Genomic DNA, 17,377 nt, shown 5'->3' on the forward strand with positions numbered 1-17,377 from the left:
GACACAGGGTAATATTTCCAGTTTTATGAAGGAAATTTTGAGTCTTTGATTGTTGTGGTCATGTCACAAGGGTCTCATTACAACTGCGTTTCAAATAAGGACTACTGTTAGGCGCAATTGAGCCAAATATTTATCCCCTTGGTAAAACCGAGATCACTATTGAATGCATTTGCATTCCCCTTGTTGGTTAATACTGATCTGACCTGCCATATTCATCATCTAATTTCAGGCCATTTTTGTATACCTGTAGTATACCCTACATCACTGACAGCAGCCAGGTGAATACTGTGAATAATCTTGTGTGTTATAATGTATTATGTACCTTATTTGATCAGGTGACACCCTCATCATATTTGAACCAGGTGTTCTCTTGTAATTTGAGTTAAGTTCAGTATGTCTGTACACATAACACTCTCTGCGGCATGTAAACATCTCAGACTTTAAAGCGTGGATGGTTGTGTGTGTTTTAAACCTGGACTCTTAATTACTGATATGTAAACATGAGGAGCTTTGAAGTGTGTGTGCAGCACAGACTCTCACTGAAAGTGTGATGTCAGATATCCTCAGGTTACAAGGTATGCCGTTCTGTTGGTTCACTCAAACTGAGTAATGTGAAGAGATAATCGCCACGCATGCAGCCGTGCATCTCCCAAGCCCGCTTTCTTTCCCGAGAAGGAAGTCCTGGCCTTTTTTTCACCCAAGACAAAGATTCGGAGACGGTTACATCTCATCTGATCCTTTTCTCTGCAGCTCTTAATTAACTGTTAGATGTTTAGTCTCTGACCTGTCATGCCTGGGAGGGGTGATTAGAGGTACAATAACAGCAATGTGACAATTTAATCCTTGCCTTCTACGTGGTTCACTTTGTATATTTAAGTCAGCTATGTCATGGATCAATTGTAATGTGATGCAGCACAATATTCACTCACCTTTGGTAGAAATGCCAACACAGTCACATTGAGTGCAAAGTGAGACATGGTGTACAATCTGGGAATTCCAGTTTGAGTACCTGATCCATGAGCCTTAAGCCTTCATGGCATGACAGCAGTTTATAATATTGAGGTGCAACATTATACAATTCTGTAAAGCTGACTTTATTTATTCCATTTATTCATTTAATATGTTTACTACTTAGCAAACAGCTACAGTACAGTTATGGAATCGGGACCATTTGGTGACCATTCAAAGTTTGGACAACTAATATATAGCTACCAAGTCTATATTTTATCCTGCAGATTGTACATATTTTAGGTGTTTTATACTAATTTGTGATAATTAATATACATCTAATATTGAAAATATACATCCTACCAATTTTGTCACACATTTCAATTTTATTTATATAGCACAAAATTACAACAAAAGTTGCTTCAAGGCATTTTATATTGTAAAGTAAAGATCCTACAGTAATACAGACAAAACCCCAACAATCAGATGACCATCTTTGAGCAAGCACTTGGCAACAGTGGGAAGGAAAAACTCCCTTTTAACAGGAAGAATCCTCCAGCAGCTCAGGGAAGAGCAGCCATCTGCTGGGACCAGTTGGCAAATATACAGCGTAATACAGCGTACAGCTTAAGGCAACCATGAATTATGTCTGTTCATATAAAATATCCACAGTCACCTGTTATTGATGGATTTTTTTGTACACTGTTTTTTGTTTGACTTTTTTTTTTTAATTTTAAATTAAAAATTTTAAATTTCTTTTTTTAATACCATAAGTGGATAGGAGATTGCTATTTTGGATATCAATATGCATCCATAGACTGCATTGGTCCATCACAGAGACACAGGCATCTGCTAATTTGAACAACTGATGAATGAACATGTGAAGAAATTAAATTACAAAAGACTTCCTGGATGGGCTATTAGTACAGTTAACATGCTCCAATTATCCTAGGTCCACCTGTCAGTCAAAGCTTTCATTCCCTTAACTGGAGATGACCTGTTTTATGTTCTGTGGATCATTTTGACTTTGAACGCAGAATTCTTTGTAGTTTGTTTTTAACAGTTTCTAAATAGCCCCGTGGTAAGCCCCAGCTGAATGAGACTTTTCTTGCAGAGCTTGTAAGTAAAGAGCCGGCTTCGACTTTGGCTGGCGCCCTGAGGACAAACGGTGGCAGTGCTGTACAGTTTGGTATTGCTTTACAATACAGTATGCACTATGATGCATAGGCCACAGTCTAGATAAATTACAACTTTTGTTCAACTGTCTGCAGTTTGCCCGTCAATAATTATATGTAAAATATAGTTACTCACCACCTCCTGAACACAGAGTTATTGCTTTAAAGAACCTAATTAGGCACAACTTGAAAATTGGTGACTAGTGAGATCTTCCACACACCACCCACACATTAAGCACCGTTCATACACAGACCTGATATGCCCCGAAGCAAAACTAGTGGTTTCAGCCTTCGTGGCGGGCCGGGAGGAGAGAGGGCAGTACCCTTCAGAGGGTTTCTCCTCCACGCCTACGACGCCATTGTTTTCTCGCATAATGATTTCCTTTTGGGTCACCTCTCCAGCCTTTCAGGGCAGTGAAAGTGGATCTGTCCAGGGCCTCTCCATTACATAGCCCATCAGATAGGGAGCACCAGATAAGTCCCCCCTGTATAATAAATGTCTCATATTTGATCTTCACAGGTGGGAGCGATCTCACAACACTGTAGCCAGGGTGCCTCTCCTGGGACAGCTTGCACAAACACCTGCTCTTTAGGAAAAGAAAGATATGTCCGCATTGCTTTTTCACACACACCGTGTCATACAAACACAACTTGAAAGAAAACACACACACACACTCACATTGGTGTTTCTTTTTTACTCTCTCAATGTGTAGGAAGGTGAAAGGTTAACATACCCGTGGTTATTCAGCCCAAGCAACCTTTCAGGAAGCTTTATGGCGCGGATCGTAAACGAGTTAACCCACCACCAACCCCGCAACCCCATGCCCTCTCCACATGCCTCGCCTCCCTGCGCTGTTGCCTTATGGGTTCAAAGTTCATGCACCGGGCCCAGCAATCATTGACACAGTATAATGACACCATTTTAATGGAGGGAAAAGTGCCGGGAAATCAAAAGGAAATATAAGAGGGCTTGGCTCTAGAATAGACAAATGGTCATAAATACAGAGGAGAGTAAATAGTGGAGGCAGAATGTCCGGCTGCCTTGTTAGCAGGTATAGTATTGCAGGGCTGTGGTCTGAATGGGAGGCACCGGAGACATGGGAGGCAACCCTAGCAGTGAGTTATGTTTCGCTAGCCACACGGGAATGCAGTGCCTGTTCCCTCCTCGCATTTGCCAACAGAGAAAGCTGTGGCTTGTCAATAATTTCTTTTTTTTTCCAAGGTGACATTTTCTTTTCAGAGATTGTTGGCCACCCGGGCAGGGTACTATTCCACTAGGCGGCCCACTCAAAGCTCTCTATCTTGGCCCCACCTATGTTGCTTAGATTGACTCTTGGACACTTGTTCTTCTGGCACTGTGAAAAAGGCAATGACCTGCTTTTGCGCATACCTGTATTCTCTGCTCTTTGCTGTTCAGCTTTTCATTCAACTTACCTGTGAAACACCTAATTGCAGTGAAAGTGCTGGAAAAGTATGAATGCTGGAAATAAAAAGCGCAGGGTTGCAAAGGTGACTCTCTAGGGGAAACTCAATCTGTGCTGCAGGCTGTTTAAGCTATAGACTTCACTATACCAAGATCAGGTGCAGTCATTTCAAGCCTCACAGACATTTGTCAACCACACTTTAGATCTGGCTTGGAAACCTTGCATTGTTCATTGTTTTACTGTTATTCAAAATTCTTATCTAATGTAAACAGATAAAAGATTCTTAATATCACTCAGCTATTTTAAATCAGCATTGAAGCTCACCATTTATGTTTCCCTCTTTGTTTCACGAGTCGACTAAAAGGTATTTGACCAGTATTTGCATATGATATTCTTTAGTATGAATGCTTTTGCTGTCACTGAAGGCTAATGTGCACATACATGCTTCGGTCCATAGCCAAGTTGTGTGACCAGGCCTGTTTTGTTGTTGCCATATTTGTATCCAGTAGCAATGGAAACAGGCATTTCCCCTTTTGTCTGCCTGTGTTTCTTCTCCTATACAGATTCAGTCAGTGTAACCTAGACGCTTGCTCTGTCATTGTCTGACTGCTTCTTTTAACCCCTTATATTTTTAGATCTCTTATCTGATATTGTCATGGCAATGCAGAGTAAACAGACCATTTGGATAGGTGCACTTTTTTTGGTTGGAACCTGTCTGTGGGTCCTTTGATCAGAGGGGCCTTTTATTCTGCTAAAGAGCTTGAGAAGCTGGAAGAGTGCTGGAAGTGCAGTGAAGCAGCCAGAAGAGCGGCAGTGTGGCTGAATGTGAGGTGGAAGGAACAGAGCTGAGATTTGTATCAAGGTCTCATATATCTCAATACATGCCCCAAAATGTATTTTGTAATGTATTATGTTACGTTACTCAATGAGAGTAACGTATTCTGAATACTTTGGATTACTTAACCTCCTAAGCCCCAACGCCCCCTGATACGGGGGCAAAAGGCAGGAGATCAGTTAGGCTTGGGGCTTAAGAGGTTAATATATTATCATGCTTTTTACAACTACATGAATGTACTATTGCTGTGTGATTTATTACTTTTACTGAAGGTTGTTCGCCATAGCAATACCAACTAGATTTTTAAATCTCAATATAAAATGAGTAACAGTAAGGTGAACATTAGGTAAGGCTGCACTTTTTTCAGCGATCTCGTATAGAAAACTATTCCACGCGTATTTAAAAGAGGTCCGTGGCTCTGAACCGTAAAGGCGTAAAACCTCTGGATAATACGTTGGGTTCCGTGTCGGGCTCGTAGCCGAAAAATAGCTTTACTTTGTCTGGGTCAACTTTGCTAGCGAGAGACAGACAGAGGCGTTGAAAGGCTGGTTCAACTGTACTACAGTGTACAGTCGAGTCTTAATAGCTTAGTTACAACTGGGCTCGTCAGGCACTCTTCTTGGCTGCAGTGGTTTTTATTATATTTGCATGCTTCCAGCTCCCGTTTCTGGTCAGTGACAACTCATACTTTTTGACTCTCCCTTTTCTCCCTCCCTCACGCTCATAGACACATAACGGGTATGACAGTCCATTCTCCCTGCAGCACGGACTACACTGCCCATGAGGCTATATTGTTTAGGGCTATGCCTGTAACACTCTGCCTAACACTATTGCCTTCATATTAAATACATTTTGTGAATAATTTAAAAAAAAATTTTCTTCACATCATTATGCAGGCCGCAAGTAGGGGTGACGTGGGCCGCGAGATTGAGACACAGACATTAGAGCCTCTTAATGCCTGTTTTGTTTTGGTTTCCACCGTTGTGGAATTCCCCAAAATAGAGAGGACATAGCCTTACATGAAAATACCGCTGTGTAATCCGTGTATTTCAACAAATTAACTGTATTCTGAATACCACCTTTTTAAACGGTAACTGTAAAGGAATACAGTTACTCATATTTTGTATTTTAAATACGTAACGGCGGTACATGTATTCCGTTATTCCCCAACACTGCTAATAGGATCTTGTTTTGCTATTTCTTTTGTCAAAAAATTTGGTTTTGCTATAACATAAAACAGAGCCTCATAGCAAAGGGATCAGAGTGCCTGCATTTTTCAGATATCTGTTCCTGAATGTTTCTCTTTTCTCAACTCTGACGTTGCAGTCATCTAGTTTAAATAAACTTTATTCCAAATGTCACTGGACATAATTCTATTCAATTTAATGCATTCATAGTGTCAAATCACAGAAACAGTACTTTATAATATATGGTAAACATTGTAACTGACTGCTAGCGGTTCTGTGCTGATGCCAACATCAGCATTAGCTTAATCATTAAATTATACAGTATACAAGAGTCTGGAAATGTTTTAATTGTCTTGTACTTTGTGACAAAAGTAACTAAACATACCAATCTGAATGATGAGAGACTCATGAGCCCATTACACTTCCTGTAATGTCATCTCACATGACATCTGCTGGCACAGGGTGCACTTTGGTGTCGTTTTGGACAATCATGCATATCTCAGTTACCACCAATGATATAACAGTACAGGAGCTCAAAGATTTACAGATTATACAGGATGAGATTTTGCAACAGTTTGAAAAGTTTTCTAGGAAATTAAAAAAAGGGTGATTTCTTTGCTTCAGTTTCTAATTCCTCCTCCTATAAGGTGGGGATTTTGTCTGACTGGTGACATACAGTGGGGCAAAAAAGTATTTAGTCAGCCACCGATTGTGCAAGTTCCCCCATTTAAAATGATGACAGAGGTCAGTAATTTGCACCAGAGGTACACTTCAACTGTGAGAGACAGAATGTGAAAAAAAAATCCATGAATTCACATGGTAGGATTTGTAAAGAATTTATTCGTAAATCAGGGTGGAAAATAAGTATTTGGTCAATAACAAAAATACAACTCAATACTTTGTAACATAACCTTTGTTGGCAATAACAGAGGTCAAACGTTTACTATAGGTCTTTACCAGGTTTGCACACACAGTAGCTGGTATTTTGGCCCATTCCTCCATGCAGATCTTCTCAAGAGCAGTGATGTTTTGGGGCTGTCGCCGAGCAACACGGACTTTCAACTCCCGCCACAGATTTTCTATGGGGTTGAGGTCTGGAGACTGGCTAGGCCACTCCAGGACTTTCAAATGCTTCTTACGGAGCCACTCCTTTGTTGCCCGGGCGGTGTGTTTTGGATCATTGTCATGTTGGAAGACCCAGCCTTGTTTCATCTTCAAAGTTCTCACTGATGGAAGGAGGTTTTGGCTCAAAATCTCACGATACTTGGCCCCATTCATTCTGTCCTTAACACGGATCAGTCGTCCTGTCCCCTTGGCAGAAAAACAGCCCCATAGCATGATGTTTCCACCCCCATGCTTCACAGTAGGTATGGTGTTCTTGGGATGCAACTCAGTATTCTTCTTTCTCCAAACACGACGAGTTGAGTTTATACCAAAAAGTTCTACTTTGGTTTCATCTGACCACATGACATTCTCCCAATCCTCTGCTGTATCATCCATGTGCTCTCTGGCAAACTTCAGACGGGCCTGGACATGCACTGGCTTCAGCAGCGGAACACGTCTGGCACTGCGGGATTTGATTCCCTGCCGTTGTAGTGTGTTACTGATGGTGACCTTTGTTACTTTGGTCCCAGCTCTCTGCAGGTCATTCACCAGGTCCCCCCGTGTGGTTCTGGGATCTTTGCTCACCGTTCTCATGATTATTTTGACCCCACGGGATGAGATCTTGCGTGGAGCCCCAGATCGAGGGAGATTATCAGTGGTCTTGTATGTCTTCCATTTTCTGATGATTGCTCCCACAGTTGATTTTTTCACACCAAGCTGCTTGCCTATTGTAGATTCACTCTTCCCAGTCTGGTGCAGGTCTACAATTCTTTTCCTGGTGTCCTTCGAAAGCTCTTTGGTCTTGGCCATGGCGGAGTTTGGAGTCTGACTGGTTGAGGCTGTGGACAGGTGTCTTTTATACAGATGATGAGGTCAAACAGGTGCCATTCATACAGGTAACGAGTGGGGGACAGAAAAGCTTCTTACAGAAGACGTTACAGGTCTGTGAGAGCCAGGGATTTTCCTTGTTTGAGGTGACCAAATACTTATTTTCCACCCTGATTTACGAATAAATTCTTTACAAATCCTACCATGTGAATTCATGGATTTTTTTTTCACATTCTGTCTCTCACAGTTGAAGTGTACCTCTGGTGCAAATTACTGACCTCTGTCATCATTTTAAGTGGGGGAACTTGCACAATCGGTGGCTGACTAAATACTTTTTTGCCCCACTGTATATTGACACATATCACTGAGGAGAATACTGCAATACTTACTTGCAACCACAGTTCTGGATATTGAGCTGCAGTGATCCAGTGCAGCAAATACAATTGGCCCATCATCATCTGAAGGATGAGCGTTATCATTTGGATGTCAGTTAACTCTGTTATTCCTTTAAACACTAATTAACCTCCATAAGTTGCTAAAGATAGTTCACTAGAGTGGCACCAGGGTGATACTGAGGATCACTACCTGTGGATTGGGAATCACAAGGTAAAGGGAACACAGTTCTGAGCGGGTCCTACACAGACACTACGCACAGCTTTGCACAACATGGTTTGCAAAGCTATTGTAGTGATTCGCTGCCACTAGAATGCAGTGTCAAAAAACACAACTGGTTTGTGCTGTTGTTGATCTATTAGCTTAGCTTCCACTCTGGAAAGGGTCGAAGTCGTATTAAAAGGGAACATTGCAGCCACTGTCTTTGTGGCTTATGTGATTTGTCATGCTCCCCTCTCTTCATGGTGTAATCAGCTGTATAAGCCCTCAATTCATATGTGTAGCGTCACAAAAAAAGATTGAGTTTTTTTTTCGTTTGTTATTTTGAAGGGTTACACACAAGTATATCTGCATATGTTGCACACCCAAAATTCTTCACTTGGCATATCTAAAATACCAGCGTACTTGAATCCTGCTTGATTTGTATTACATTACCCATGATAATGTTAATATTGTGGTTCTACAATGCTGCAATAATGTGATAGTTGATACACAAGATAAACATCTAAGGTATATTGTGATATTTGTGCAAAAATTGGAGTGCATTGTAATGTCTGTCCATGTGTGTCAATATTGTCCAATTTTAATAACGTGTAAGTTCAGTTTGTTAGCTCTCTGGTTTGTTTCTTAAACACTATCATCAGTTTTAACCCAAAAGCTTCTTTACTGCAAGATTGTTAATGTTCACTCAATTTTTCCGTTTAATTTGATGAACACCACAATAAGGAGTCATGAATTAGTAAATCAGGTAAGTCAGATTGATGTGAAAAGTTGTCTAAAGCATCATATTGCATTAGGGTCAGAGCTAGTTGGTTAGCAGCGACTACATTACTAAGAGTGACTACAAAAATAAGAGCATCAGAGTGATTTTCACTGGTCGTGGGTAGGGATGGGTATCGTTTAGGTTTTATCCGATACCGGTGCCAAACCGGTACTTTTGAAACGGTGCCGGTGCTTAAACGGTGCTCAAACCGGTGCTTAAAGAATGGAAAACACAAAAGTGGTCCAAAAACCTCTCATGTTCAGCTGTTTTTTTGTAAAAAGATAACAATGTTAGCCTTTTCTGCAGCTATGGGGCATATATGGTATCATTCTTGGCTGGAAGCAGTGCTTAAACAATGGAAAAAAACACAAACTTTGTCCAAAAACCTCTCATGTTTAACTGTTTTCCACTTTTTCTTTGGTCATTTTAGCCTTTTTGGCCAGGGTGAAGGGAGTATCTGCCATCAAACAAGAAGACAGCCGCATGTAGCTATGATGGTGTTTGCTGTTCACCTTACATGCATTAATGTAATAACGTGGTTAGCCTACTCAACGTAAATTACACACGAACAACATTAAGCTACTCACGCAGAGAAGAACGGCTGCTGCTGCCATCATCATCCGTCATCATTTCTGCTACACTGGCAGGGCTAGGGGCCAGGACTCTCCTCTTCGGGTTTTTGGGGGATGTTGCTAATTCCGGGTCCGATAACAGGCAACCCACAAGCAGTAGATGTGCTCGGTGTGAGGTCTCGCAGCAAGCTATCAAATACGGCGCATTTCTCGGCTTTAAAAAAAAACACTATGCGTCGCCAGGTGTTTCATCAGATTTGAGGTGTTACCTCCTTTGACAGCATCACAGTATCACCTTAAAGCACTTGTTGCAGCTGCTGAGTTTGCATCTTTTGCTGTGAAGTACAGCCAGACTTTTGACCGCTTCGCCTTGGACATTTTTAATCTGTAGCTCTGCTCTAAAAGAACGTACGTACCTGGACCCGCCTACTATTCTCGGAAACTTAAAATGATTGGCTAGAATCTAAAGTGTATCATTCCATACCAGTTGGTGGCGGTAATGCACCTTTCAGTTGTTTGCCAACCGCCAATACAAATGTAAGGAAGAAGAAAGTGTATCACAGCTCAGGAAAAAAAGCACCGAAATAAAGCACCGAAATGTGCGCTGCTTTTCGGTCTGGTTACTACCGTTTATGTCAGAACCGGTGCCATCATGGCACCGGATACCGGTACCCATCCCTAGTCGTGGGTGACATCCTTCTCAGGGGTGGAAAAAATTTGCTAACAGCAGCTATTGCTAACAACATATACTTTGGCATATACCAATAAAATCTATGCGTGGGAAATGGTGATGTAACCATTTGACTATTCGCCCTCAGGCCAAGATAAGACCAAACTAATCATATGCAGGGCTCGCAAAATTGCTAGCCCGACGTCCCGGGGCTAGCGATTTTTCCAGTCGGGCTACCAAAATCTATCTCTGCCCTGCCCGTCGGGCTATCAAAGGAAGGAAAAATATATGTCAATGCTTTTGCATTATTTCAGAAATGTAGCTGGGTAATTATGTCATTGGCATTGGTGAGCCACTGTCAATATGTGACATATTGAAATCGCGTTTGAATTTGCGCTTGTTTTTTGCTTTCACTTTGCAATCGCGCAAACTGTGTATAGAGAGCAACAGCACTGATTAGTGAGTGACGATAATTTGCGCACCAATTCCTCTGACATCGTCTTATCAATCGTTAGCTTACTATGCAAACATGACAAGTGAAATCTCCCGCAGCAAGCTTAAACATGTGAGAGGTTAATCGCGCAGAGAATCGCTGAGCGTTATGTGAGTGCGTGTGTAAAAGCAGCAGGATATATATTTTAGTTCTGCTGAGCCAAATAAGACAGGTCAGGGTGAAGAAGTGACAGCCAAAGAAAAGCTTACCACAAAACGGAAAAGTTATGACAAATCAGACTATAAGGCAAAAAGAAAGTGTAGCTTTATGGTTTCATGGACAAAAGAATTTCTGTGGCTGCAATATAACAAGCTAAATAACCAGTGGTGCACATAAGTGGTCCGCAGGTGCGCATTTGCTGTCAAAATAAAAAACGCGCACAAGATAAGAAGTTGCAATGCATGTTTGCGTACATAAGATATTCTGGAGGAGGACAGACATTTGTTTAGAACTCTTAAAGATGTCGAAGAAGCAAGCTCCTTTAAGCAATTACTTTGGTGTTCCTCCACCTCCAAAGAAATGTCAGAAGGAGCCCGAACCGCAAAAGAAGCGCGTATTCTTGGAAAGGTGGTTGCAGGAGGTGAGCTGGCTTCAAACAAATGATGAACACACAGAAATTTGGTGCAGAATGTGCCGTGAAAATCCCACTCTAGCGGACAAAAACAGTGCCTTTTATATGGACGCAAACGCGCGTTGCAACTTCTTATCTGGTGCGCGTCTTATATTTTGACAGCAAATGCGCACATGCGGACCACTTATGTGCACCTGTGTAAATAACATAATGTTCTGCCGGGTGTGTTGTTGGTTTTCCCTCGATTTCTGAGTCGACAAGCGCCTTTGTTACTGGGACCAGTAATTTTAAGAAAGGCCCCCATTAGAACCCATGAGAAAGTCTGTCTGCAATATCTTTCCCAGAACAAACACCAATTGCAAATAACATACTAAAAATAAACCTCTCTTTAGAACAGCGTACTATGTTGCAAAGAGTGAGCTACCACTGGCAAAATTTAGCAGTCTTTGCAAACTTCAAAAAGCAAATGTCCTAGATCTTTGTTCCACTTGCCTTTTACCCGTGACTTCAGTGGAAATTTCAAATTCAGGATCTGACACAAACTGATTCATGTTCTACACAGTTCTTACAAGTTCATAGAAATTTCTGTTAAATTAGAACCAAGTATTTGAGTTGATGATTGTAATTTTTATACAATGTTGTAATTTCTGTTTCAACAATTTTTTGATTGTTTTGTTTCCTTTACAATATTATACTTTAATGTATAATATTGTAAAGGAAACAAAACATGAATCAAAGAATTGCTCTTTTTTATTCGGGCTACTTAAATTTATTTTGGGCTACCAAAAACTGAAGAGTCCCTGCCCGAAGGGCTACCAGGGATTTTGAAATTTTGCGAGCCCTGATATGTGGGTGCAACAGGATGCAAAGTCGGCTGTTACACTGTATGTGTGTTCTTTTTAGCCGCATACTCAGCCTTCTTCTGTCTTCTATGAAGAAAAAGAACAAAACCCAATTCCACATCCATGTGCTCCAAGGGTTTCAGCTTCATTTTGATTCATGTTTACATCAGTTGTTAGGACTGTCAGGTGGAACTATAAAGCCATCTTCCTGTAGTCCCAATCATTTTATATAGATTATGCCATGCAAGCAGTTAAGTTTTTTGACTTTGATGGTACCTACAAGGAAGAAGCAATTATGTATCAAGAGATTAACACAAGAGATGCACGGCAGCATTGTTGCAATGCTTAAATGTTTGAGTGTGTGTCATTCAACTGCACTGTAAACCCGAATAAGTCAAATTTTTCCAGAACATAAAAGTTTGGATTACATGGTACTTGTATCTTTTGAGAACGGTCAACTCAAATATTAACTGCAAATATTTGACTTAAAGTTTCAAGTTTACAAATTCAAAGGAATAAGTTCACAGAACTTATAAAAAATAAGTACACAACCACAACATTTTTATGTTAACAAAACTCAAATGTTTATTAGTTTGTGTTGTCATTATTTTAAGTACACGTTAGTCAAATATGTTGACTACTTGATACTTAAAAACATGCGACCCAAAACTTAAAATTTTTGAGGCAATTGATTGCCTCAATTACACTGAGTATCGATAACTTAATATGCAAAAGTCATAAACATCTGCCATTGAACAGCATCTTGCCTGCTCCCTTTTAGCACATTATGTTGAAATTAAATACATTTAAAAAAAATAATAATAATAATTTAAAAAAATTAACAAAAACATTTATAAATTAAAATAAGTAGACCAAAAATTGTTTAGTCAGGAAAACTGTCAGAGTAATAAAAAATAAAGCCAAATAATAATAAATAATATCAAAATGTGCTTTTGGCTCTCTGGCTAATATCTGAATAAGGCAACAGGGCAGCAATTTGAGTGAATTACAATGCTATTTGTTTTACATTAACCAGTATCAAACAGTGAAATTTAGGTCATCTTGCGCAGCCCACAATGTTTTAGAAATAGTATTACAAAAAACATTAAAACATACAAAACATTAGTGTTGCTTTGCATTATGTTAATGAGAACAAAGGCACGTTGTATAGATTGGACCTATTGGCTGAACACCTGTAGAGTAATGCAATAACGTTTTGAGGCATTATTTAGATAAAAGGAGAGAACTTTGAACTAGCCTTTTATAATGCTTCACCCTGCATCCTTCTTTCAGATGAGTTCCTACATAACCAAGTCATTCTTGAGGGTCTGTAACCTGGGTTACAGTTTACCACTTTCTAGACCAAGTAAAATCTTTTGAGTAAATCCTAAAGTGTTGGTCAGGGCTTTGGGGTAGCTGAGGTGAAGTGCATAGATCAGTCCAAACATTACCAGGAAGTCTTCACCAAATCTGGGGAGACTGACCACGGCATCACTTTCAATGACGACAGAGATTTTCACAGGTTGGTAGTGAACTGGACTTGTCGTGTCATGGTCACTGATGACAGTGAAGAGGGCCACTTCAACACCATCAAGCTCCAACTCATCAGATTCGTCCTGAATGAATGAAAAAGAGATAATCACAATCTAACCCAAGAAATACAACAGACGACATATAATTTCTCATTTTACCAACTCCCATTGAGATCCAATACCTCTTTTACAAGGGAGACCTGGGTCTCACTGTAAGAGGTGAAAAACAGAAGATCCATGTTCTGCACACATAAATCTGCTAATTCACCAGAGAATCAAGTGGTGTGAGATAGACTGAAACTGAGCTAAAGGAAATACACAGGAAAATGTTTTATTAAACATCTTATCACTTTCAACAAAACACCAATTCAGTTCATTCGTAGTGAGGAGACAGAAAAGACCATACATGGAAACCGTATGGGTAGACTAAACAAAGGTAAGTCCAAACAGTGCATCAAAATACATGTTTGTACTTTGATGCACTGTTTATATACACAGTAGTATCTGTTAGATACTTAAGGACACTCACAGTGCAGGTTCTGAAAAATCCAGAGACATCCTCATGCAGATAGACAGGAAGGGCGTGGAGAACGGTAGTGCGCTTGGTGTGGATATCATGGATTTCCTATTGCCAGATAAAAACAGAATTGTATATACTGGTGAGTTTACTGAACAACAACAACAACAGTCAAATCAGAATATATGTCCACAAATAAGAATAAGAATCTATAGGTGGAAAATAGCATAAGTAAAGTTGGTTTAGTAGTTAGTTTAACATATTTTTAAGACAACTCGAGAGAGAGCGAGAGAGGTGATTGGTAGAAAAATTCACAAACAAAATGAATTACCTGGTGTCTTTATCACATCCCCAGTTCTCTTCCTTGACTCTGTCTTAATTCTTGAAGCTGGAACAAAGAGATCCAAAGGCATAAACTGATGAACAATTAAAAAGCATCCAAACGGTGACAAATTATAAATACTTCCATTTATAATTTTTCCCTGTTAATGATCTTTTCATTTAATCCCCAAAGTGTGAATGCATCTCTAGTCAAGATACTAAAGCCATCGAGCAAATATTACAATACTGAAGACAAGCAGCAGCACTTTAACGGCATGGTTAAATCAACAACAACGCCATTTCTACAAACTAAAGCCTTACTGATGAGAGGTTCCCCCAAACATATGTTATTTGAAATTATTTAATGTGCATACACAGTTAATGTCAAAAATGTCAGGCTCCTCATCACTGCTTCTCTCTCTGAACGATTCTGGTTGTTTTGATTGACAGGTTTGTTTTTTAGGACCTTAGTGATCCAAGAGTGCCAATTGGTTGGCAGAAGTTGATTGACAAGTGATTCCACTAATTAGGCAAAGTGAGAGGAGACTATGCGTGCGCCGTGCTCTTTCATTGGCCCTCTAACTCTGGCTTGTGAACAACGTGGCTCGTCAGAGCAGGTGTATTAGAAGGATGAGTTTCCCGATCATTCTACGGCGTAAAGTGACTGATATATATATATTAAAAAACACCTATTGAGACCGTCGCTCAAACGCCTAATACACCTGCACCACTTATTCGCACATATAGTTTAAAATATAGCGTTTCTAACAAGAAAACGGCTTGAAAGCACTCTCACTGCAGACAGGTATCTCCGCTGTGTAACTGCAGGGACAACGGGCTTGTTTGGACCCAACTATTCTGAGTCATGAGGGTTTCAAAATTTAGAGAGATTAAAACACTTTGTTTCATACTAGGCGACCGGGCGCCACCTCTAAAACAAGTAGTATCTAACTTTTTAAACAGCCTGCGACGCTCATTACAACAACTTAATGCTAGCTCTGCAAGCGCAAAGTTTCCTTCGGGGACAGCAGCAAAGCACATAAAAAAACACGGACCGATATTTCTGCTATTCTTTTCGACACGCACCCAAAATACAACTAAATATTCGTATTTTAACAATAAACTAATATCAACGTTGAAAACTTACCAGTGATGCTAGTTGCTGCCGTTAGGTCCAACTTTCTCCAGTCGTCCGTGTTGCCTCTTTGGTGCTGTTTCCCGCCCATATACCTTTACTTCTTCTGTTTTCATATTTTTTCCAAATAGCGGTAAACGATCAGTGTATAATGCTCATTAGCGCCGCCTTCCGCTTCGGAGGGTGAATCAGAGATTAACTCGGAATAAAAATTGATTCCTGCAGCTGCTCAACACTTACAGAAAAAAAAAAAAAAGGATACATTGATAAGACAATGAATATTAAAATAAATACATTTTGTCTTCCACTAATGCATTTAAGACAATTTGATTTTACTTATTTGGTGAAACACTTTGAGATTTTATTGCATTTTAGCATGTGCTACATAAATTAAGTTTATTATTAAATCCTACCTACTTGAAACAACAAAAATAACAGGACTTTACCATTCTTATATGTCCTAACTTAACTGTGTTACGTTGTGCTTAAGTTATGATTTTAAGTGATGCTTACTTAATATAGAAACAGTTCAATTCAATCAAAAATTATTAGTTTCATTTACTCAAAAAGAAGAACATGTTACACGAACTTGACATATTTAAGTTAACAGAACTTTTTAAAGACTTTGAGTATACACTACTTAATCTATTTAATTACTTTGAACATTCGGGTTTACAGTGTGTGGTTAAATTAAACCTGTGGGAGAGGGATGGTGGCGTTGAAGGAGAAGATTCTGATTCATTCTGCCATAATGTGGATTTTTATTGACAAACTGTGTATACGAAGTGTAAAGTAACTGTTCAGTGGCCCTTTTGTTGGGGTGAGGTCGGGGAGCAGTGATGCTTGCTAACAGAAGGGGAGTGTGGGAACAAACCGGCCAGTGCACAGGGGATGGGGGCTGGGGGTAAAAGATGAGGGAAATGTTCTGGAGCCCAACAATCAGCATGTTGATGTCTTCACTGGGTGGCCTAATTCTATGGGTCTGCGGGACATAGCAGATCACTGGCTGTCAGGACGATATGGGTGCCACCGTGCTGGCTAATGCATGAGCTGTGCTGCTTGCTGCAGATGAAAAACAACAACAACAACAATAAGATGGAGTCATTCCATGAGGTGTCAACTACAGTTTGTAGTCTATTTGAACAAGAATCAACAGAAGGTCTATCTGTTTGTGTGTGTGTTTTCAGATTGTATGATAAGCACTGTGATTTCATGCTGAATATCATGAAGCTTAGTGATACAAGGCTGAACACTTTGTTTCTTCAGATTGCATTCATGAAGAATATTTTGCGGTAATAAGAATGTACTGATAAAAGATATATGCAGAGATGTGTGGTTCAGTTCCAGTTGAAGCCTGTTGAAAGAACTTCTTCTGGTTTGTTGACTCCCTTACACAACTGGCATCTGCTTGCAGTTTACAATTTACACAAGTTGTGTGTTAACTGTTTGGCCATTCTCCACGTGGTATGTAGACTATAGAAATTACCAGTAACACTGACTGAATTACAACTTAGACACTAATCTTTCCAACTAACCTCACAAGATAGCATGGACTTGGCAACAGAATGAATGTGCTCTACCAAACAGTGGCCTGCAGCACCACCCTGGGCCTACTATAAGAATGTACAGCATGGGGACAGGGAAAGTCTAAATGGGAATGTAGAAAAACATGAAAAATACAGGCTTATACAGATCTTTACTTTCTTATCTGGGGTTTGTATTTGTTTGAACAACAGCATGAACTCCTCCTGTTTGCCTTCTCTTTTCCATCACCCCGTGTAGCAGTTGTAGCAGCTGGCTGCTCCTCCTTGACCCTGAGTCCACTGGAGACGTCTTCCTGTTAAAAGA

The 17,377-nt window shown here is 40.1% G+C and overlaps 1 protein-coding gene and 1 long non-coding RNA gene across 3 annotated transcripts in view; one reads left to right on the top strand and one right to left on the bottom strand.

Moving 5' to 3' along the window:
• Positions 1 to 17,377, top strand: part of rnf43 (ring finger protein 43) — a 102,734-nt gene that overhangs the window by 19,215 nt on the left and 66,142 nt on the right. The window lies entirely within an intron of this gene.
• LOC146509503 (uncharacterized) lies at positions 12,847 to 16,219 on the bottom strand. 2 transcript variants are annotated; one of them, XR_014876592.1, is made up of 3 exons: positions 14,405 to 15,787; positions 14,086 to 14,181; positions 12,847 to 13,640 (listed from the first exon to the last, which is right to left on the bottom strand). It is a non-coding gene; the product is annotated as an uncharacterized LOC146509503 (long non-coding RNA). The 2 variants fall into 2 exon arrangements; XR_014876591.1 differs by having other exon boundaries at positions 14,086 to 16,219.

This window comes from Neolamprologus multifasciatus, chromosome 10, assembly GCF_963576455.1.
Source record: "Neolamprologus multifasciatus chromosome 10, fNeoMul1.2, whole genome shotgun sequence".
NCBI classification, from domain to species: domain Eukaryota; kingdom Metazoa; phylum Chordata; class Actinopteri; order Cichliformes; family Cichlidae; genus Neolamprologus; species Neolamprologus multifasciatus.